A 24544-nucleotide genomic window follows, 5' to 3' on the forward strand; every position below is an offset into this window, starting at 1 on the left:
TGTTGTAGTAGGATAAACTTGGTTTTTTTTTTAAACGGTTCAGGGTTTTCCATATAAGTATCACCTTTTTTGGGGGGCTTTTTCACTGTTTTGAGGATGTAAAGTAATATGCCTTTTTTTTTTCTGGCAGGCTTTACGTCCAACTACCAAATTAGGTGTCGTGGACGAAGGTGACTAGCAAACATACTTTACTGTAAATCTCTTTTATTAACCATTAAATAAAATCCAAGCCCTAGACCCGGTAATCGAACCCACTAAACCAACAATACATCTTAGCATTGCGGGTCTAGCCTATAACCGCCTAACATACATTACTATTAAGTTCTTATATTAACCATTAAATAAAATCCAATCGATCCCACTAAACCAACAATACATCTTAGCTTTGCGGGTCTAGCCTATAACCGCTCGGCTACCGTGGCGCCTAAGATCTGAGAATGATTCTCTTTGCCTACCACTTAGCTAGATGGAGAAATTTGACATTCAGGATGACCTAAATCACGACTAAGAAAGTAATCCTAATTCCGTCAGTGCTGACCCTACATCTAGGAGCAGTCTGTCCGAGCCTTGCACCACCAGGATCGATTCAACCCCTCCACCACAACCGAGTTGAATGATTAATAGCCCCCCACAGCCAGCCAAAAGTTAGTAGCAATGAAATGTCCAAACAGATTTTCTGCTGCAAAAAAAGATTTGTGTTTAGCCACGAGTAGAGAAACTGGAATGGCAGCTAAGGCTGCATGCAATGTGTTATATTTGGTCCATCAACAACTTTCTTTCCAGAAAAGATGTAGTAAGTACCTGCTGGTTGCTGGAGTTTACTGAAAACTCCAGGAACTCCATACAGTAAATGTAACATATACAGTTTTAATGCATTACGGACTAGATTTTTCAGAGAAGTTACTTTTATAACTTCCATTAAAGAAATCACCGTTGTTGAGAACTAACTTCTTACTTTAACTATTCTCTTTGAAAGATTAGTCTTAGAAAAACCAATTCTCGTGTGAAAATTCACGTGATTTTCTTGTAACACAATGTACGTAATTGAATTTTCCCGAAACTTAGTAATTGATCAGAGTCAAACTTCAATAATTGTTGGACTGAACAACGGTCATCAGTCTCCTCAAGGACACCACCATTTCCGTGAAAACGTTATAATAAATGAAATTATTCGGAAAACTGGTCATCCGGTTTTAATCATATGTTAATTTTATGTAAATAAGTATTTCCAGAACATAATTGAATTCCTAAGAAAATTATAAATTGCTTTTTCTATTGGTTTGCCATAATTAAATAATATTGTTCATTGTTCATTGGTGACAGATTTATTAATTCAGAATTGGAAGAAAGATTATTTATTACCAATTTCAGGCATAATTTGTTATTATTTGTTGCCAAAGTTTCGATCTAGGTACTAGACTATCTTCAGGGCTTATACTTGTTGACAAATAGAATGTTTTTTTTAACAAGTCACTCCCAACTTGGATGTTATTCAAGGTAAGGCGCCATGATAGCTGAGCGGTTATAGGCTAGACCCGCAAAGCTAAGATGTATTGTTGGTTTAGTAGGTTCAGATTCTCGGTCTCTAGGCCTTGGATTTTATTTAATGGTTAATATGAGAAATTTATAGTAAAGTATGTTAGGCGGTTATAGGCTAGACCCGCAAAGCTAAGATGTATTGTTGGTTTAGTAGGTCCGATTCCCCTGGTCTAGGCCTTGGATTTTATTTAATGGTTAATATGAGAAATTTATAGTAAAGTATGTTAGGCGGTTATAGGCTAGACCCGCAAAGCTAAGATGTATTGTTGGTTTAGTGAGTTCGATTCCCCGGTGTCTAGGCCTTTGATTTTTTATTTAAGGTTTTATTTGAGAAATTTACATTAAAGTATGTTTGCCTGTCGCCTCCGTCCACGACACCTAATTTGGTAGTTGGACGTAAAGTCTGCCTGAAAAATTAGGCAATTACTTTACTTTAAAATAACTTTTATGATTTCCAGTCAATTTTAAATATTTTATTATCTTTTTAAAAAAAATCGTTTTAGGCCCAGTTTTGAGAAGAATTATGACTGTGTCCTTATTACTTTATCATCATGTTATTCAAGTTAAATTGGAAATATAAAATTCGCAACATGTGTATTATTTTTCGTTTAGAAAACTTATGTCAGCGATAGCTTAACTAAACCAGGTCGACAAGATCCAAAATGGTGGCCAATAATAATGGTCATCATAAAATATAATTGTATTTTCTTTTAAAACTTTTTTCTTTATTGAATTTACATTTAGTTTTTCCAAGGAGCCAGCAGTCCTGGAGCCTTCTTGTCTTAGTAGTGTTTCATCCTGATAGAAAGTAGAACTAAATTGAATGAGTATAGTATATTTACTTTGTCCAGCTAAGTTTCTCTATTACAGTAATGGCGCTCTCTGTTGTTTAAGATTTGGTGTTCTTAAGAAAATAGATCGAAAAAATCTCTCTCTCTCTTAATTTATTTACCCTCTCTCTTTCCCTTACAAAAATTTCAACCAACGTTGTAGCAACTAAAATATAATAAAACCATACTGCTCATTTTGGTAAAGAAAACAGCAGTTCGCAACTTTAGTAATTCCTCACCTTGACTACTGTTCGTAATCATTTAACTGCAGAGCAGAATTTAAAATTGTAAAAGCCCTTTAAATTCCTTTGTTCAGTTTATTTTTGAAGGTAAGAAGGGATGAAAGTATTACTCCTCACTTCATCTTTCTTGATTGACTGTCAGTGAGGTACAGAAAGAAATATTTCCTTGGCGAGTTCCTGTTCAAGCTCTTCAGGACTCAACATCAGGAATGTGTACTTAATACGTATGTTCAGTAAACATGCCCAATCTATATCATAGAAACACTCAATTCTAGATTTCTCCATTCAGAGCAGTGGCGAAAATTCATTCCTAATTCAATCCTCTACATTCTGGAACTCTTTACCTCCATCTTTATTCAATAAACCAACAATAAGCATCATTCAAGAGTGAGATATATAATTATTTAATACAACTTCAAAGATAACAAACTATTCTAAAATGACCAATCAGTAAGTTTAGTTTTATTTATTTATATTTAATAACATAATAATTATTTATAGTTTAAGATTTGGAATTTTAAATTCAATTTGAAAAGGTTTACTAATGAGGTCACTGGTGCCCAGAGCTTTTTTTATATATATATATATATATATAAAGCACCAAACGATGTTCTCTCCTTATAAGCAAACATTTCCCATCACTAAATAGAAGCTCGTAGCAAGAGAAAAATCTAACTGCCAGGTGCTGGATTCGAACCCATGATCTCTGTGTTGAAAACCAGTATTCGCTAACCACTCAGCTAAACTGTTCCCCATTCAGCGAGCATATTATACTCGTACAAAATTTCTTATATGTTAATTTTTTTTTATTGTTTATAATGAGATATTGTTCTAGGACAAAATAAGTATTTTTCTTTCTCTCTGTATGTGATTAGTTTCAAATTGGTTTCAAATATTTGGTTTATATTATTTCATATTGATTGTGTTTTCATTTAATTTAGCACAAAATAATTGATTGTACTTTCAATCATATACATTTATATGAATAGATTAAACTTCATTGATTGCTTCAGAGGAGCAATCATTTTCAATTTAAATTTTGTTGATTTAAGTAAGTTGATTACTCTTACGTAGAAATAAATAAATCAATGGTCGTTTATTTAGTTAATGAAAAAGTGGTTTTGTTCTTTTTTTTACAAATTGTTCAATTAATTTATTTGGCCAATAAAAATAAAAAAAAAGGAAAATCATAATTTGTGGAGGGGGTAAATATTAAAAAACTTAGATGAAACGCCATATTGTCAGTAAATTCAAATTAGTTTTAAGAGTAGATTTTTAGAGCAGTATTTTTATTGATTATTTGTTGGTTTCAAGTGTTTGTGGCACTTTTTGATTGGCTGATTTTGTCCAAATGCTTTTATTTTTTTCACGCCCAACGGAGGCGTCATGATAGCCGAATTGGTTAGAGACGACGAAACCCGCAACTCCAAAAAAAAAAGACCTACAGGATCCATTGAAGACGTCGGAGATGATGACTAGCTGCCCGGGTCGCCCTTCCACGTCCAAAACGGATATGAAAATATCGATTATAATTAATCAACATTACTACCACTGGAGGTGCTTGCTCAACTCCGTTGAAAGAATAAGGAAAAAAAACCTACCTAATTTGTGGAAGAACAAGTCATGGGGGTTCTCTCCATCAAGACAACCGGCGCCGGCTCACACTGCATTGTCTGTCCAAGACGAAGTTTCTAGCCAAGTACAAAATCCGCCCAGTTTTAGACCATCCGCCTTATTCGCCTGACCTGGCCACCCCATGTGACTTTTATCTGTTCCCCCCCCCAAAGTCAAATCTGCATTAAAAAAGGAACATGATTTCTCGGTCCGTTGAAGCTGTGAAAGAAAAAAGCGGCACGCGTCATGCAGAAGAGCTTACAGAAAAAGACTTCCAGCACTGTTTCTGAACAATGGTAAATTCGCATGTAGGGATAGGGGAGGGGTGTATATTGAAGGTGATAATAACCATATTTATGTATAGAATCATGAAATAAGACTTGATTATTTAAAATCTTGATTATTCTTCATTAGATTATATGAATTAAATTAAAATTTACAGTCGTTACTTTAATATTGGTTAGAGAATACCACCATTGTCGTAAAATCCCATAAATTTTATTAGAAAACACTAAATCCATAGTAAATTTTGTGGGCTTACAAAAGGACCCAACAATGGATTGTTAGAATTTGTTCTGGATTGTAAAACAAAGAGGCTAATTTTGGAGTTGGAATATTTACAATGTAAATCAGTTTAATGCGTATTGTTTGAGTTCATTGATAAAATTGTATTCAACGTAACTTTTGGGATGGTAGAACCCTTTTGTTTGATCAGGATGGGGTACATGGAGTAACTATTCTTTGAATAAAACTTCTACTCAAAATGAAGTGTTGGTAAAGTATTTCTGAAAAGTATCTTATTTAAGTGTTTTGCAGTTATATTTAGAAACAAAATGAACAAAAAAAGAAACAAATTATTCAAAGAATTCTAATAAAATTTGTGATTTAAGACCAGAAGTAACTGATAAGATAAAGTCTTGTGAGTGTCCACTGCAAAAAAAAAACAAATTAATTTCCTCTTATTCAACAAACTAATTTGAACCGGAATTATCTTAATCAGGCTGCATGAAAAAACATGTTTATATTGAAAGAACAAAAAAAAAAAACAATTATTTTTTTTTTTTAAGAGATAAAATTCCTAATTTTTTTTTAAATTAAAGGGCATTGCTTCTAATTCCTTGTTTATAAATGTAATTTTTCCAAACAACGAAAAGTAAATCGATTTAAATCGAAAAAAATTGCCAAAATCGGAATTTTCAGTTAAGTGTTTTTGTTATTTTTTCTTGTCAACAACGTAGCGCCTAAAAGGGTGAATCGATTTTCATGAATAAGGTGTCATTCGATTCGAAATTTATTTTAGAGGGATCAATAAATAGTAATTATCAATATATTTAAATTTACATTTATATTAGTAGTAGTAATTGCCTATTTTTTCAAGCGGGCTTTACGTTCAACTACCAAATTAGGTGTCGTGGACGGAGGCGACTAGCAAATATACTTTACTATAAAGTTCTCACATTAACCTTTAAATAAAATCTAAGGCCCTAGACCAGGGGGAATCGACCCACTAAACCAACAATACATCTTAGCTTTGCGGGTCTAGCCTATAACCGCTCGGCTACCGTGGCGCCTCGAGAATTCATTCATGCTGAAAACTGACACTCTGGTTATTCATTTGTGCTTCTATGGAAGTAAAAACTACATAATTCGTAATTTATAGTGAACATTTATATTTTAGGGGGATCAATAAATAGTAATTATCAATAATTTTAATACATTTTTGTCGATAAATATTTTTAGAATTTCATCTAATGATTTTTATTTACATTATAGCCAATACACAGGTACATGTTTTGTTGCAGCATTTAAAGATTTGAATTCCAAACATAATAGCAAGTTAGTTAGCAAGGTAAATAACAATTGATTGGGGGTCAAACAAAACTGGATAAACCCAGATTTACTCTGGGAATCGTAAACAGTAGTTAATCGTTTGGAAATCGTTTCGTAAATTTATCGTTTCTCCCGATTTGATTCTAACATGGTGCTCTACAAATTTATAATTGAAATTAGGGCCTAAATCAAAGTTGTTGTACAATGATAACAAATTTAAATATGGAGTGGTGGACTCACAACGTTCTAACTATACTATGTGGGGAATAAAAGTGAAGAATTTGATTAAAGATGAATGTACATGACGCCTTGGAAGTCGAGCGGTTAAGATACTAGACCCGCAAAGCAAAGATGTATTGTTGGTTTAGTGGTTTCGATTCCTGGTGTCTAGGCCTTGGATTTTATTTAATGTTTAATATGAGAAATTTATAGTAAAGAATGTTAGGCGGTTATAGGCTAGACCCGCAATGCTAAGATGTGTTGTTGGTTTAGTGGGTTCTATTCCCCTGGTCTAGGCTTTGGATTTTATTTAATGTTTAATATGAGAAATTTATAGTAAAGAATGTTAGGCGGTTATAGGCTAGACCCGCAATGCTAAGATGTATTGTTGGTTTAGTGGGTTCGATTTCTGGCGTCTAGACATTGGATTTTATTTAAAGGTTAATATGAGAACTTTATAGTAAAATATGTTAGGCGGTTACAATATAGGCTAGACCCGCAATGCTAAGATGGATTGTTGGTTTAGTGTGTTCGATTCCTGGTGTCTAGACATTGGATTTTATTTAAAGGTTAATATGAGAACTTTATAGTAAAATATGTTAGGCGGTTACAATATAGGCTAGACCCGCAATGCTAAGATGGATTGTTGGTTTAGTGGGTTCGATTCCTGGTGTCTAGGCCTTGGATTTTATTTAATGTTTAATATGAGAAATTTATAGTAAAGAATGTTAGGCGGTTATAGGCTAGACCCGCAATGCTAAGATGTATTGTTGGTTTAGGGGGTTCGATTTCTGGCGTCTAGACATTGGATTTTATTTAATGTTTAATATGAGAACTTTATAGTAAAGAATGTTTGCTAGTCGCCTCCGTGCACGACAACCTAATTTATTAGTCTGAACATACATGCATTACTTTACTTTATTTATTCAAAGTTACGAGAATCCTCCAATTCGTTAAAAGTATCTAGCGGTTCCTGCAAAAAGTTGCTGAAGGGTTTTGCGGTTATTAAAGTGGAAGAATAAAAAAAAAAAATGCTACTGGTAATTAACGAAGTAATAAAATTTAATTATTTGAAAAAGCGAAATAGATGAACACGTGGTTTTTATTTCACAATATATATTTACGTATATATATATTTTTTTTTTGTTGGGCGTGGTAACTTACAGTACAGGTAGCGGATGGAAGTAACTGAGCCCGCCCCACTAAGCTCTGTTCTCTTCTCCTTAATTAATGGTATTACTAGGTCGCGGTCGCTCGCTTAGTATTGCTTGGGTTCATTAGAGGCCACACATGTTCTGTACGTGCTCCGTTATTTATAACGTTTGTAAACCAGCCTTAAGTCAGTTTATATTATCCCTGGTCTTGGGTTTTATGGTAATGGAAAATTTTCGGACAAACAGAATGTTGAATTTAATGCTGCTTAAAATTTGTATTATCCATATTTTGACGAATATTACCGGTAAAAGTGACGGAAGTCCACAAAATTCCCTACAGCTTCAACATACTTAAAAGTAATTTCCTTTTAATAGAATTATTGTAAGGATATATTTTTTTTTGACGCATCTTTTCCGTCAAATTGATACACTAAAATGATACATTTTTATCGACCGGTTGTTTCCTGGTAGAGAAACAACCAAAAAAAAACCTTAGGACCTTGTTTTTATAGGGAAATATTGGGCTGAATATTGTTGGTTGAAAATAAATCTGTACGTCATAAAGGTAAGCCCCATTTTTCCTTGTTATGTTTCCATGTATGGGACATGTTTTAACAGGCACGTTCTAAGTCAACTACCTACCACCGAAATCATGTCTGCGCTTTTGTTAAACATACGAATCGTCATGGTTTTTTTTCTCGGGAAAAATGAATATCATATAATTTTTCCATTTTTATTTTTGTACACGTAAATATTTTTTAAAAAAGAATAAATTTTCTTTTCCAACAACTGGTAACAGATTTTTGTGATCGTAGTTTTTACTTCCTGTTCGCCACATAGACCCATCTTAAATGTGTAGAATGAGAGAGAAATCATGATGTGCAACTTGTTGAAACAGCGGTTTTGCGCTTTGTAGTTTGAAAAACTACAGTGGTTTACAGAATATCTGGAAAGAAGAGAATGGAGCTGGGGAGAGCAGGCTCTAGGGGGGCAGGTTATTCTTCCAACTACTCCTCAGACTTCCTCTGGGGAACCTGGCTGAGTTGTTTCATCACCAAGTGATTTGGTGCAGTATGGCAAAAATAGAAATCATACTGTCTAAATCTCTTGGCAATTTCGTCAAAAGCTTACTAAGTTTATTGAATAGCTAACCATTAAAAGAAGTAGCTGCAATATTAATGCATATAACAAGCAACAAGTGCCTATTTTTTTTTCAGGTAGGCGTAGACGGAGACGACTAGCAAATATACTTTACTATAAAGTTCTCATATTAACCATTAAATAAAATCCAAGGCCTAGACTGGGGGAATCGAACCCACTAAACCAACAATACAACTTAGCGTTGCGGGTCTAGCCTATAACCGCTCGGCAATCGTGGCGCCTATTAATGCATATATTTATAACGCAACAATAGTGTAAATAAATTTTTTAACATTATTAAAAGTTTGCCTCACAATCTCTCAGCGAACACTTAAGATTCTGAGTAGAACTGTTCTAACAAAAGGCAAGCACATCAGTCTTAATCTGATGAGGAGGGTAGAAGCCCGCAATCTGAAGTGGTTGGTACCTTAATGGGCGTACACATCAGGAAGATTTACTATTGTGCAGTGCCTGGCCCCGATCCGCACGCCCCTTGTTCCCCGTGAATCATGATGCTGTGTTTATACTGAGGATACACTCTCTAGAGCCAGTTTACGCTCTCACTTGCTTTCTCTTTTTCACTTATACTCCTCTCTTGTTCGAGTAAAATAACTTTTTCATATTATTTCTTTTTTTTTTTTTTAAGCACAGCCTTTTTAACTTATATTGTATTCTTAAATACAATTTGTTTCATCTCTCAGTATTACCTCCAATGGGATCTAACTTTTAGGAGCTATTGCTTTTAACAGTAATTTTTACAAAGTGCTGGTACTTCCTATTATTGATATCTTTGTCTTATTTGCTAAACATCCCTCCAAGAAGCAGTTTACTTAAATAGTCCGATCTCAGATGATTGTCTTTCAGGTTTATTTCTCCAATGCTCCAGTTTAGAGAATATCCCATCCACGAGATTTAAAGAAGGTCGGGTCATTCCAGACATTTTAAAACTATCCTAAAGGATGGTATTTGGGCTAAGAACTTCTTGTTTTGATTATACCTAGTGGAAGTGCAATATGTGAAGCGGATATGTGGCTTTACCCAGGCGTCACGATAGCCGAGCGTTTAAGAGACTAGACCCGCAAAACAAAGATGTATTGTTGGTTTAGGGGTTTTGATTCTCCCCGGTCTAGGGCTTGGATTTTATTTAATGTTTAATGTGAGAACTTTATAGTAAAGTATGTTAGGCGGTTATAGGCTAGACCCGCAATGCTAAGATGTATTGTTGGTTTAGTGGGTTCGATTCTCTCGGTCTCTAGTCCTTGGATTTTATTTAATAGTTAATATGAGAACTTTATAGTAAAGTATGTTAGGCGGTTATAAGCTAGGCCCGCAATGCTAAGATGTATTGTTGGGTTTAGTGGGTTCGATTCCCAGTCACTAGTCCTTTGATTTTATTTAATGTGTTTAATATGAGAACTTTTAGTGAAGTATGTTTGTTAGTCGCCTCCGTCCACCTAATTCGGTAGTTGGACGCAAAGTTGCCACACAAAATAGGCCTTACTTTACTTGACTTTTTACAGGCTTTACTCCTTTCAATCTGAGCGTACAATGGGGCTGATCTTCTTGTGGTGGAGAGTCGTCGATAATGAAGAGAAATATTGTTGTAGCTCTTCGGATATCGATGCCAAACTCTTGCCCCCCTCCCACACACACACACACACAGTTAATGGATCTTTTAATCAAAACTTGTAGATGATTGGCTTACAGGTGAGACTTTCATTGTTATGATGGGAAAATTTTTCACGGCCTACATAGAAAAAGGTAAGCCCAATAAAAATGGCAGACTTTCAGGTTCCATACGAGTTTTGCTTCCAGCCATGTTTAGCAATAACTACGTCAATACGGTGCCACCAGAACATGAAGTCGGGGCTATCGATTTTCATTCAACGTGATACCAGTGATATTTAACAATTACTGATAAACATTTTTATCGATTTATATCGTATAGTTTGGAAAAACAAATAATGATAAAATTGAACAATTAACACAATTTATTAAATTTTGGTATCTGTTCTTAAGTTTGAAAAATTTGCATTTTTTTTGTTTTGTAGACAGGAAGTCTATTAATGTTTTAAATTGTGCTAAACTTCCTGTAATATGTTGTAATACCAAGAGTGCAGTGTATTATTACTTACATGAATCGATTCCAAAGTAAAAAATTACATAAAAAAAGTGAACAAATAGTATTAAATGAGAGTTATAAACAATTTTTAATCTGTTGCAAATTTTTTACTTCACTTTAGTTTACAGTGCTATTATAAACAACGAAGGTAATAACCTAACGTTGACTTAGTAGATGTAAGGTTATTTGAATGTGGCATTTAGTTAAACATCTTTTAATAGTCCCAGTACGACAAAGATTTAACTGTGCACTTAATTACGTCATCTGGGACTTAAGTGCACTGACTTCACTTTATAATAGTGGCCGTGTCGCAGGCACCGATTAAGTCCTGTTCCACTACTTGTGTACAACCACTCCAGAGGTCGTCCTTTCTACGCCATATTACATCTTTAATGAATCTACCATAATAAACTTTAGATGAAGTGCCTCTTATTTACATAGATATAGATTAATTTCTATAGCTGTTTAAATAAAACTTTTAACAAAATTGTTTTTAATGAATATTATTTGCATAAATTATAAAATAATATAAAATTTTAACTTTCAAAAACTTAATGCGTTCCCCTATTTTTTTTTTTTTTTTTTTTATAAATTTCTTTTACCTGGTAAGGGAAGCATTGCGATCGTGCTGAATTTCCGTAAAATAAATTTTTACCGGAAATATCCGTTTTTGTCGTCATTTGAGTCTGGAAAATATCTATCTTTAAAAAAAAACAAACAAACTGGATGTAGATACTTGATATATCGATTTATTCCCAAAATAGGGACCAACTGTCACATATCGATCAAATTTCTTCAACCGGAAGTATCACTAGTAAAGTAAATGCCTATTTTTTCAGGCGGGCTTTACGTCCAACTAACCAATTAGGTATCGTGGACGGAGGCGACTAGCAAACATACTTCGCTATAAATTTCTCATATTAACCATTAAATAAAATCCAAGGCCTAGGACCAGGGAAATCGAACCCACTAAACCAACAATACATCTTAGCATTGTGGGTCTAGCCTATAACCGCTCGGCTACCGTGGCGCCCTATCAAGTATCACTATATTCCCATGTGTGTTGCTGTAGTTCCTTTTTTTTTTTTTTTTTTGAATATATAAACTAATTTGCTGCCGACAGATTTACTTAGAAATATCATGCATTTATTTTTATTTTTTTGAATTTCCTCAACTGCTGGATTCGAAACCTGAGGTTCTACTTTGCATGGTAATCTGGTAATCTCATCTTGCTTCAGCATTTTCTGCAGATAATAAAAGAAATTACTAGAATCATGCAGTCTGTTTGTACGGAATTTCCGCCGGAATATCCGTTTTAATGTCCCCCACTGATTCTGAACTTACACACGACATTCTTTTACCACAGTTTACGTCATTAAATTTCTTTGAAATCTAAAATTTGGAGGGGGAAAAAAATACAGTAGTTGACTTCAAAAATTTATGAATATTTATTTTCAACCAGAAGTATATAGTTAACTTCAAGAATTCTTCGAAACTGGTTGCGATTATTTGGACTTCTATTTAATTAGTTTCCTTGCGGGGCAGCTCAAGGATTACTGAGATTTTAAGCTTCTAAGGATGCTTGTTGTAATCTTGAAGGTCGTAAAATTTTACTGATTGGTTAAAAGAAGAAGAAGAAAATAAAAATCCACCCTTGGGATTCGGCCAAATCCTTCCGCTTCATATTTTATTGAAACATAAGCGTAGCTTATATGAAGCTTATAGCTCGCATAATGGTAGTCACATAAAACTGCTGTTTATATACTTAAGCTTTCTACTTTAAAGACAAAAAAAAAAGCGAAAGAAAGGTTATAAAGAAAGGTTGAAACATTGTTATATTTATTACCTATTAGCAAGTCTGGTTTGTGAAGAGAACGAAACCTCCCCTCCGCGCCCTCAGCCGCCAAAAACCTGCTGCTCTTCTCTTCTATAGGTTATTCCAAACACACTTAAGACTAAAAAGGGCTTTGCACACTTCACGTCAGCCCTTTTACCTCTTATTCTTGAGTGGTAAATGCACCCTTCCTCCTTCGACCCTTCGGGTAGGTAAATACAACCACCCCGCTTCCAACCATACTTCATGCATACCTCACTCTTCTGTTTAGTAGAAGAGTTTTAGAAAATGGGTTTTCACAGCAACATGCAGCAACTTTACCAAGTGTACGCCTAAAAGAGTATTATAAGTTAACAATTTCTTACATATACGAATCATATATATATATATTTATATAAACCTAATGATATACTTTGTATGGGTATAAACTGTTAAAATTTATTATGATTGTTGTTGTACTGTTAAAGTTCAAAAACGCTCGAATGATGCAGGTATTTTATAATTACTTTCGGTTCAGGGTGAGCAATTTAAAACTATAAAAAAACTAGGCGCCACGATAGCCGAGCGGTTATAGGCTAGACCGCAATGCTAAGATGTATTGTTGGTTTAGTGGATTCTATTCCCGGTGTGTAGGCCTTGGATTCTATTTAATGGTTAATATGAGAAATTTATAGTAAAGTATGTTTGCTAGTCGCCACCGTCCACGACACCTAATTGGTGGTTGGACGTAAAGCCCCGCCTGAAAAAATAGGCATTACTTTTTTTTTTTTTACTTTACTAAAAAAAAACTGTGGCTGTGTGATGGACCCGGCCGTGTGTCGTACGTGAATACGTTTACGTAACGGGTTATATTTTATATATAAAATATTTTTATTTATGTATTTAGTATGAAATCAAGGAAACAAATCGACAATCGAACACAATCTATGCCTATACAGTCCGTTGTCGATGTAGAAGCGATTTCATCATCCACTTGCATAGTTTCAACCACCCCAGCTGCAGATGTACTGACACCGTCGTTGATCCGCTCGGCCGCATTCATTCTTTTACGTTCCCGGCACAGCTTGGACTCGGTCATATGATGTTTTATTATTACCATTCGATTGTTCTTGAGAAGCCCCCTTCCAACCGTGTACGATCTCTGTATTTGGTTTTGGCTTTTCGACGAGTATAGGCCGACATTATGTATTTTTGATAATATTTTTTTGTATTCTAACACCTTATTATATTCACTTTCACTATTTTACTATACTAATGTTTTATATACAATCGATAGATTGTGACGACAGCTGACGATTAAAACTTAAACGAACATCGTAGTTTCTTCGAGTCAAAAGTTATACTAATTGAAAAATCTCGATACGCAGCAAAATGATCTCAAAATGGCGGCGCTTCCCCCTCCTCCACGTGCGATGCGTCACAGTTCTCGCTTATCGTAATGAATTCTTTGATCCTTTAGCTATCGAGTGGTCTAATTTAATTTTGGATGTAGACGATAGATTCGAAACTATAATGCCAAACTGTATCCCCCGATTTTGTTATCATTAGGTTTTTTTTTATTGCCTCCATATGATATTTAGCAAATTTAAAGACGTATTCACGTCAAAATAAACAAAAAAGTATGCACAGAAAAGAATCGATATAATCAATAGTTGATTGCGTAGTCAAACGAAGAAGATTGCAGAATTTCCTGAATACTAGCATTCAGTTTATTTTAATCTCTATATGCTTCCTTTGACCAAGTATTTGTTTAATAAATGGTCCAAAGCACAGTTGTTGCATGGACATACAAGTATCACCAGATGTCCATTTATGTTTTCATTTGTAAAATAAGCTACGTGATTTTCATGGTGGATGGGGGGGGCAGCTGCTGATGTTATGCAAAAATTTGAATTGTAAATTCAATCTCATTTACAAACCGTGTTTTGCAAAATAGCCTTCTAGAGTCTGTAAAATATTTGGGGGAGAATTTTTTGATCATGATAATTCCCATTGAAAATGGATGATTAGTTTTAACGTTTTGATAATTAATTTTGGAGGGAGTAATGGAGGCTCTATAGATTGCTTCCTGCTATAATTTTACTGTAATACCAATTCTGCTATATTCAGTTGTTTTAGTGTCACTGAATTTGAAATTTTAATAGTTAACAAAAAAAATAGTTGTCTGGGGATAGCTTTAAAATACTTAGAAAATAGAAGCTGCCCAAGATAAGGAGATTCAGTTGCATACGAGGAAATAAATTCATTCACTTACTGACGTCACTTAGCGACTGACGATTCACTTACTGTGGATTCACTCACTGTAGATTCACTTAATGTGGATTCACTCACTGACGATTCACTTACTGTGGATTCAAACACTGACGATTCACTCACTTACGGTTCACTTACTGTGGATTCACTCACTGTGAATTCACATATTGTGGGTTCACTCACTTAGGATTCACTTAATGTGGGTTCACTCACTTACGATTCACTTACTGTGGATTCACTCAGTGTAGATTCACTCACTTAGGATTTACTCACTAAGTGTTTATTAATGAAGATACACTCATTTACGATTCACTTATTGTAGATTCACTCACTTACGATTCACTCACCGTAGATTCATTAACTTCGAAATCACTGACTGAGGATTCACTCACTAATAATTCATTCTTACCCTCTTTACAAGAAGTTACTTCACTCTTCATTCACTATGAATTTGCCAAACGGATTCATGTGAAGCTGATCTAATGGAGTACTTCTTAAATGTCAGTTTGGCTTGTAATTTTTTAGCAATTAATAGTTTGGTTCAGAGATTAATGTGTCGCATTCTATCAACATTATTATTATATTGATCTATTTTTTTCTTCTTTTTTTAATGCTTTTCTAAGTTACAAGAAAATTCAGTTATATTTGTAAATTATGTTAAGAAAAAGTCATGTGAGTGTTCAAACGAGATTCTTTTCATCGGAAAGTAAAGAACTATTCGAAAAAGATCTTAACTTATAAAAAAATTCTTGAAAATTGAGAAAGATTTTTTTATTTCGAATAATTTGCTAGCATTATTTCTCAATATCTACATAAGATTAATATTAAATACTTCTAAAATAACAGAATAAAGTTAATAAAATATGAGAAAATATTAAGAGATTTGGAAAAATAAGTGAAAGAAATTGAATCACCATTGTTATAGTAAGCTTTGATCAGCCCTGACTAGCTACCATTGGATGGGGCGTGGTTACACTAGAGGTGGGCATGACCCGCCCACAGTTTGCAACCATACTACACTGTGATTGGCCAATACTTTAAACCTAATAATTTCAATGAAATAATTAATTTAAAATTTTTTTTCCAACATTTCTCCCATAGGTATTTGATAAACTTTCGAATTAAGCAAGAAAAAAAAATTCTCTTTAAAAATACGATAAATGAAGTTTCTTTTGCAATAATACTTCATGTTTTACACAATTATCGTTAACAGAAACAAAAGAGTTGAGAATTTTTATTGTTTAATCGTGAAATAGTCAAAGCAGAAAGTGGCACATTATTGACTTGTAAGCCGCCATTAAATAGGCGATAAGCTTACTTTTATACTCCATCCGGTGGAGTACTCTAGTGGCAATTTCTGTAAACATAAATGCGGTTTTTACATTCACATTTAACCATGTTGGAGACTCACTAGACTTATATAGGACTATCTTACACTAATATTTAACCATGTTGACGACTCACTAGACTGATATAGGACTATATTACACTCAAATTTAACCATGATGACGACTCACTAGACTTATATAGGACTATCTTACACTCATATTTAACCATGTTGACGACTCACTAGACTCATATAGGACTATCTTACACTCAAATTTAAACATGTTGGTGACTCATGAGACACATGTAGGACCACACCTTACGTTCATATTTAACTTATTTTTTAGAGTATGTGTTTTTATTCCTCATTTATCAGTGTTTCCGGTAAGCTGGTAATACTTTGCAAGTTAAAAGTATTAATTATTACTACTCCAGTAAACTATCCTATTATGGCTATTTGTTTTACAGATTTCAATGACAAAAACTCCTATTGATCATGGTGCCCCATCAAACAATTGTTTCAGCGATACGTCAAAAGTGACGTCATCAAAACTAATTCCAAAGACCGGATTGCAATCATTCTCAAGCACTCTCCTCAAAAATATATTGAGATGGGAAAACAAAGGAAGTCAACCTCACAATTTTTGGAGAGGGTCTTTGGAAATTAGAAAGAGAAAATATTTCAAAAGTATTACTTTCCTAATTTTCCAAGCACCTTTCTAAAATTGTTGACACTCGTATTGATAGAATGAAGGTGCCAAGTGTAAGAAAATTAATAGAATTGTTATAACTATTCTGTAAAAATATATTCCGAAGACTGGAAGATGACGTTAGTCTAAAATCACGACTGAAATTGTTAAGCAGTCTTCCTTACGTATTAATGAATCAGACACCAAAAACATTGAATAATACTTTGTGGTTAGTATTGTGTATCAAACTTTAAAGTTCTATAGACATGAGCGTCGTCCAAGTAGTCTGTTCAAACATTTCGTGCGTATTAATGGTTTCCATATTATGAGATTGGTTTTGGACATTTACTGAATTGCATAATTAGCATTTTTTATTAATAGAATAATTAAGGCGCCACGGTAGCCGAGCGGTTAGAGGCGAGACCCGCAATGCTAAGATGTATTGTTGGTTTAGTGGGTTCGATTCCGCCGGTCTAGGCCTTGGATTTTATTTAATGGTTAATATGAAAAATTTATAGTAAAGTATGTAAGGCGGTTATAGGCTAGACCCGCAATGCTAAGATGTATTGTTGGTTTAGTGGGTTCGATTCCGCCGGTCTAGGCCTTGGATTTTATTTAATGGTTAATATGAGAAATTTACACTAAAGTATGTTTGCTAGTCGCCTCCGTCCACGACACCTAATTGATAGTTGGACGTAAAGCCCCGTCTAAAAAAATAGGCGATTGCTTTACTTACTTACTATTAATAGAATAATTATTATAACGCTTAATATTGTTTGACTGTGAAAATATTAAAGTTTTTAAAATAAAAATTAGCTTTTTATATTTAAATAAATAAAATAGGCGACTCTTTAATTCAAAAAAAACAAAAAATATATCCCTTTGAAGCTAGTAATTCTGTGTCGAGAGAAACTTCTACATATTCATAATGTCCACTCAGGTCTCATGTAAATCAAAGTTAGCCTATTTTTAGCCTACAAAGCCTCTCACTTCCTTTTACGTCATTTTTTTAATATATTCCATTTCTTTATTTTTTTTTTTTTTTATTTTTTTAAATTATTTATGAGATAATAAATTTATGAATATTATGCCATTAATGGAGTTGCTCTAGTTAGTAATGGGATAAATCTTTTATTCGATCATGCTGTTGAAGATCTGGAAGCCTTAATAGTAAAAAGAAAAGAGAGAGTATCCGGACTGAAAGAGCCAATAAGAATTGGTCCTTTTGATTTCATAAAGCATTAACTTACCAATAAAGCCGTTCCAATATCCGCCCATACTTACTGCTCGGCATTCTTTTTTTTTTTTGGCCGGAAACAGATGGAGTCTACGGATATTAAATTTTATCCCTCTTTATTTCCTGTTTAGTTGAATTATTGTAAATCTGTCGAATAGAGAGTTGTAGTAGAGTACAATTAGTATAGGAAAAGTTTCCTAGAATTTATAAAAGTCCCTTTTAATACTTACAGGACTTTTGGTATTACTGCCATTTTTAAAGTTCTGAACTTTAAATTTACTACTAATTCCTAATTTCAAAATTCTATTTAATTCTTACACAAACATTTTGCACTTTTTTTCTGTAAACCTTGTGTTTTTATTTTTGTATTTATTTATCATTGCAAATTTTACCGCATTTTCGTGTATGTATGTAGAAATGTACATACGAACAATAAATATACATAGAATTAATAACATTATTTTTATCACTTTTCTAGGCTTCGTGAATGGTTACATTTCAGTTAAAAGCCGAATTACAAACTGTATTGTAAAAGCAAAGTAAAGTAATTGCCTTTTTTTTCAGGCGGACTTTACGTCCAACTACCAAATTTGGTGCCGTGGACGGAGGCGACTAGCAAACATACTTTACTGTAAATTTCTCATATTAACCATTAAATAAAGTCCGAGGCTTAGATACCCAGGAATCGAACCCACTAAACCAACAATACACCTTAGCATTGTGTAGCCTATAACCGCCTAACATTCTTTACTATAAATTCTCTCATATTAACCATTAAATAAAATCTAAAGCCAAGACACAGGGAATTGAACCCACTAAACCAACAATACATCTTAGCATTGCGGGTCTAGCCTCTTAACCGCTCGGCTACCGTGGCGCCTTAAACTGTATTGTATAATCTTCTAATTTTATCCATCGCAGTACGCATATATATATATTTATATTTGTTTTTCTTTTGCATCCTTGACCGGTTTCGGAGTTCCAACCTTCATCAGGTGTAGATTTAATGTATTTGGTGGTAGAGATTTTTTGTCTAGCAACTACAATCTCCCCACATTTAGTCCAGCAAGTGTAGTGATGGAGATGGTGTTGTAAGTGAAATCCTTAATCTCCAAACACCAAACTGGTTAATACTACCGGTCATAGGATACAATAAAAATGCGTGCTACAAAGGATAAAATCAAAGACAGTCTTAAAATCACATTTTGAACTGTACAGTATTTGTAAGAAATAAATTTGACTCAAATGTTTTTGGAATTACAACCAAACTTGTTGTACGGGTCTTATAACTCGATTTTAGTAGTTTTTCCAGGTTTTTTTTACTATTGAAATATTTTGCTTAAAAAAAAAAAGTACTGAAAGTTGAACTGAATAGTTTCAGCTGTTCTCTGTGACGTAGTCAGTTTCATTTTTTACTTTGTTTCTTTCTATTCGCAATCTTTTGAACTTTGTTTCTATTGTAATGTAATTGTCTACTTTACAATTTTGAAATTTTTCAATAAGTCGGTTGAAAAGGTTAATAGACATTACATAGCATTCCCTGGAATAAAAAGATATAAGAACAAAACTAGGACACAACTGTTGGATAAACAGAACTGGATAAACAAGTCTAGCAAAGTCAACAAAATTATCACTGATGTGGCTTTATTAAATTTCTTTTCTCTTCTCAAATAAAGAGCAGAATTTTATTTGTATTGGAAAAAAATAAATATAAATAAATAAATAAAATAAAATAATAAATACAAAAATTTGTTTAAATTATTGTACCAATGAAAGAATTTAATAAAGCAAAGGATCAATAAATTCAAGTATTATTACGTTTCCCCCCCAAAAAAATAATTATCACCGGAAGTAAGGCTTCTGAGACAGTGTTTTTTTTTTTTGAAATTAGTTGGTAAGCCTGGGTGGGCAAAAAAAAAAAAAAATGTAGAAAACAACTATATTGTAGAAACCAAATGGAAACTAAAAACCTTAAATTTCTATAGAGGGGGTCTTATCTGGGGAATTGATTATAACTTAGCGATCTAAATCTTTCGAACTGGAAATACGATGTTGCTGAAGGGATTTTTCACTTTCTTTCTCTCTCTCTTTTGCAGATATTTCTCTAAAACGTGACCATAACTATTTATTTTTTTTGAATTGGGTAATGTAGATTATATTTTATAAGCTCAGATAATTTCATTGGAAACATTTTCCCGCTAAATTTGATTAAGATCACAGCTAGGAAGGAAGCTGGGGGTTTAAGGCTTGCTCTCAGTAATTTTGCAATTAGAATGTACGGTCCTAATTCATATCCAGGCGCCAGAATAGCCGAACGGTCTGGAAAGCTAAGATGTTTTCCAACTTGCCTGGAGCTTCTTCTTTCAGCTCATTCTCCAGTGATGTGATAGTGCTGTATGTAACGAGAGTACACTGTGTGGAGACCGGCAGTGCTCTGGAAAAGCTCCGAGAACCAGTGACCACAGATTCAACGTCAACCGTGCTTTAAATTAAAAAAAAATAATAATAATAATAATTAAAATAAAAGACACTGTAGTTGTTTATTTTTTTTTTTTTTTTGCGTTTATTGTTGCTACAATCAGTGCTGTAAGTAACTAAGGTAACAGAGCAACAAATGAAACAAACGAGTGGAGAAGTTACCGCAGTGGTAACACTCACAAAACATTAGGCTATTAGTCCACTCTCTTCACTTGAGAGGAGATCACGAGGCCACTATCTCTTAAGACGTCTTGTCCGGGTTTTATCAGAAAGAGTCCTAGAAGAAAGAATTTGAGTAAGAGGATTTATATGAGATGGCAGGCTGAAGTAGAGTTTCCTGTATCGTGTTTTCAGCGACTTGTCGTGACAAAAAGGAATGTTAAGGTCAGTGTGTATATAGTCCAGGTTGGGAGACATAAAATGGAGCGTTTACAAATAGTTCGAAGTATTTTAGATTGAAGAGATTGAATCCTTAGGAGATTGGTGCGTTTGGTTTTGAACCCCACAGCTCTATTCCAGAAGTATAAATCAGTCTTTTGTTGTCCAGAGAGAGATTTTTGATCTTATCGTCTAAGAGTCTTTTAAGTAGTCGATAGCGTCTGTTTAGTTCTGTTCTTTTAAGTCTAGCGCAGGGGTCGGCAACCCGCGGCTCTTTTATCCAAATTTCAGCCTGTCCAAAATAAATTGTGTATTTCAATTTTATTGAAACAAATGAAAATTTCATTTCTTAAAGTAAAGATATTTTTTCAAAAAGAATTTTAAATGAGATTTGGTTTGAAATTGAATAGAATTATATTAAAATGCAGTACGTAATATATAGGACTGCCGCCATTTTCATTCAAATACAGGTTTAGTTATTATTTATTTGTTTATTTACTTTGCAATATGTGAAAATAAATATATAAAACATTTAAATGTTATTGAATATCATAAAATAATGAATTGTGAATACAAATGATCTACAGAGTTTTGTTTACACTATCATCCTTGCGGCTCTTGGTAAGATTTATTAAAATTATTTAAGGAGAAATGGCTCCCTATCTAAAATAGGTTGCCGACCCCTGAGTCTAGTGTGTTAAAATTTAAAAATGTTGATCTATATTAAATTTATTGGGGCACTTATTAAATTCCCCTTCAAAAATTACCTGCGGAAGTTGCGACAGCGAGTTGTAGGGGAGCTTGGAGAAGAGTTGAGGTAATGAAAGACTAGATTAGTGTACAGAATTACAACTACTTCGCTGTTGCAATATTAGTTCACTAGTTCCCGTATTATCCCACGCTGCTATTGGCTACAACATTCTAGTTATTTTCAATACAATTCACTATTGTTGCAAATCCATTTCCGTCACTACTTTACCAAGTCTGGTGGCGCTTGATCCAGGTTTTATTGAAATTAAGTTTTTACCGAAAATCCTGGATCTGGACGTTTTCCGGTTAGACGTAATAGAAATCGGCATGTAAGTCTAGGATCACGGCTAGGTTCTTCATTCTTATCCAGCGAGGGTGGTTTCTAGAAGACAAAGATATGGCTCTGAAATTACTAGGCATGTCCAAATTTACTGCCTCTTAAATGGCAGGATCACATACGTACATTTGGCTCACCAGAGTAATTCAAAATGTTACTAGAAAACTTAGAATTTCCAGCCCCCCACCACAAAAATAGAGACCACCATTTTGAATATTCGAAAACTGCATTCTTTATCATTATTTAATACTATTCAGGGGAGACATAACACTGCCTCTTATATAATATCACACTGATAATATCCTAGTAATAATGGCGCGTAATAAATACAGTTGGGCACAAGACCCGGTATCTTTCAGTTTAGAGGTCGTATCTTTAGATATTCAAGGACTCTCTCTCTCTCTCTCTCTATTCTGTGGAAAGAGTAATAGGTGCCCAGGGGAACATATCTTTGTGCTTTGTCCCGCATGAATATGCAGGAATTAGGTGGTATAGGAGTTTTGTTTTTAGAATATTTTATTTAATAGACTCCATGTTGTTTATTGTTTGATTCTTTATCGCCATTGTATTAATATTGTATTGTAGTTAAAGTTCCTTACAAATATTTAAAATAATTAATTTTATGTCATTAATTTTTCTCCATTTGGTCAAACATATAATCTAAAGTAATAATTAATCCACAATAAAGTCATTTTTCCCATCAATAAAATATTATTAGCTATAGTCCTTGAGAGCGGTTATAGGCTAGACCCGCAATGCTAAGATGTATTGTTGGTTTAGTGGGTTCGATTCTTGATCCAATGGCCTTTCATTTTATTTAATGGTTAATATAAGAAATTTGTATTGTAGTTAAGTATGTTAGGCGGTTATAGGCTAGACCAGCAATGCTTAGATGTATTGTTGGTTTAGTGGGGTCGATGCTCGGTCTCTAGGCCTTGCAATTTATTTAATGGTTAATATGAGAACTTTAAAGTAAAGTATATTAGGCGGTTATAGGCTAGACCCGCAAAGCTAAGATGTATTGTTGGTTAGTGGGTTCGATTCCCCCGGTCTAGGCCTTGGATTTTATTTAATGGTTAATATGAGAAATTTACAGTTTGTTTGCTAGTCGCCTCCTTCCACGACATGTATAGTAAAAGTGTGATTATTAAATCATTATGCTAGGAGGACTTCATATGACGTCACTATTTCATCAAGTTGGTATTAGCAAGTTATGGTCTTGGTCAATGTGAAGAGTAACTGAAGTATTACAGCTCCACTTAGAATCATCACTATACCATATAGTACTGAGTATGATTTCATTTCGAGCAGCATAGCTCCCGTTATCTTTGACTAACCTCGGGTACCTCTCATCCTTTCTTAAGACAGTCACAGCCTTATACATTCTCTGGAACTGTATCCTAACGGAGGGGGGACAAAACAATTTGACCCTCACCTAACGGTAGTCTGGAGACTGGAGACATGGTTGATCCTCAAATTCTCTGCATCAATCACGGGATGAACACATGGAACTCCCAAAATTTGGTCAAGGATAAAAGGTCAGCGGATATCCTTTACTCTAATTTTTTTTTTTCTTGTAGTCTTTCCTTCAGATTGAACCCATCTCCAATTACTCTGGAGTACAGCCATGGCAAACCATTTATCCCAGTTACTAGCTTAATTGGGATGGTCTGTAGCGTGGCAGTAAATCGAGTCGGATGTCAACAGAGAGTTCTTTTGCTCATATATGTTCAATGTCACAGTGACCCCCTAGAAGTAATATTTACTGCAGTGCAACTTCTCTGGTAAACTAGAAGAGCGTCCCGAGGAAAGAGTGGGCTATTGTGGGGCAGGGGCGAAGGAGGGTTTTACTGGTTTATTTGCTGTCCATAATTCACTACCAGATGTCCCACTTATATAGCATTCGCCTTAATTTAGTTAAACTAGGACAAGCTGTTTATAATTTATATTGGGTCTGTCCGCTAAACTCAGTCCGTTAGACTTACTCAATTTTCTGTCTTTCTTTAAAGGCTGCCAAGAGGAGTTATTGTTTTCGTGCGGATTTCCGGTTATGAGTTTGCACAGGAAATATCTGTTCCGAAAAACCCCCGTGGATCCGATAAAGTGGTTTCACACAAATTGGTCTGTGTGTGTGTGTGTGTATGTGTGTGTGTTTGTTCCTCTGTAACTCAAAAGTGAAGTATCACAGAAAGTTCAAAATTTGGGATATTTCGCTTAGATGCAAACAGGAAGTCACAGTCAAATTTTGTTCCTAATCGGTCCACCGGAAGTGTCCCATCACGAAGAAGATTTTCTCCAAAACAATTCCTACGATATTCCTTTAAACTTCCTGTGTCAGTGGTTCACACACAAATCGATAATTTCTTATTCTAAAAACGTTTTTCCAGCAAAAAAAAAAACAGATTAATAGCACTTCTGGGGGAGAGGGGTGGTTAGTTTTTCCAGCAAAGTGCCCTAACATAATATGAGACTTAGGCGCCACGGTAGCCGAGCGGTTAAGAGGCGAGACCTGCAAAGCTAATATGCATTGTGGCACTGGGTTCGATTTCCGGTCTTAGGCCTTGGATTTTAT

At 34.3% G+C, this 24544-nt stretch overlaps 1 protein-coding gene across 2 annotated transcripts in view; it reads left to right on the forward strand.

The window, feature by feature from the left end:
* Positions 1 to 24544, forward strand: part of LOC141446118 (dipeptidase 1-like) — a 290995-nt gene that overhangs the window by 54971 nt on the left and 211480 nt on the right. The window lies entirely within an intron of this gene.

This window comes from Rhodnius prolixus, unplaced genomic scaffold, assembly GCF_049639745.1.
Source record: "Rhodnius prolixus isolate KJV_2025 unplaced genomic scaffold, Rpr scaffold_1, whole genome shotgun sequence".
NCBI lineage: Eukaryota > Metazoa > Arthropoda > Insecta > Hemiptera > Reduviidae > Rhodnius > Rhodnius prolixus.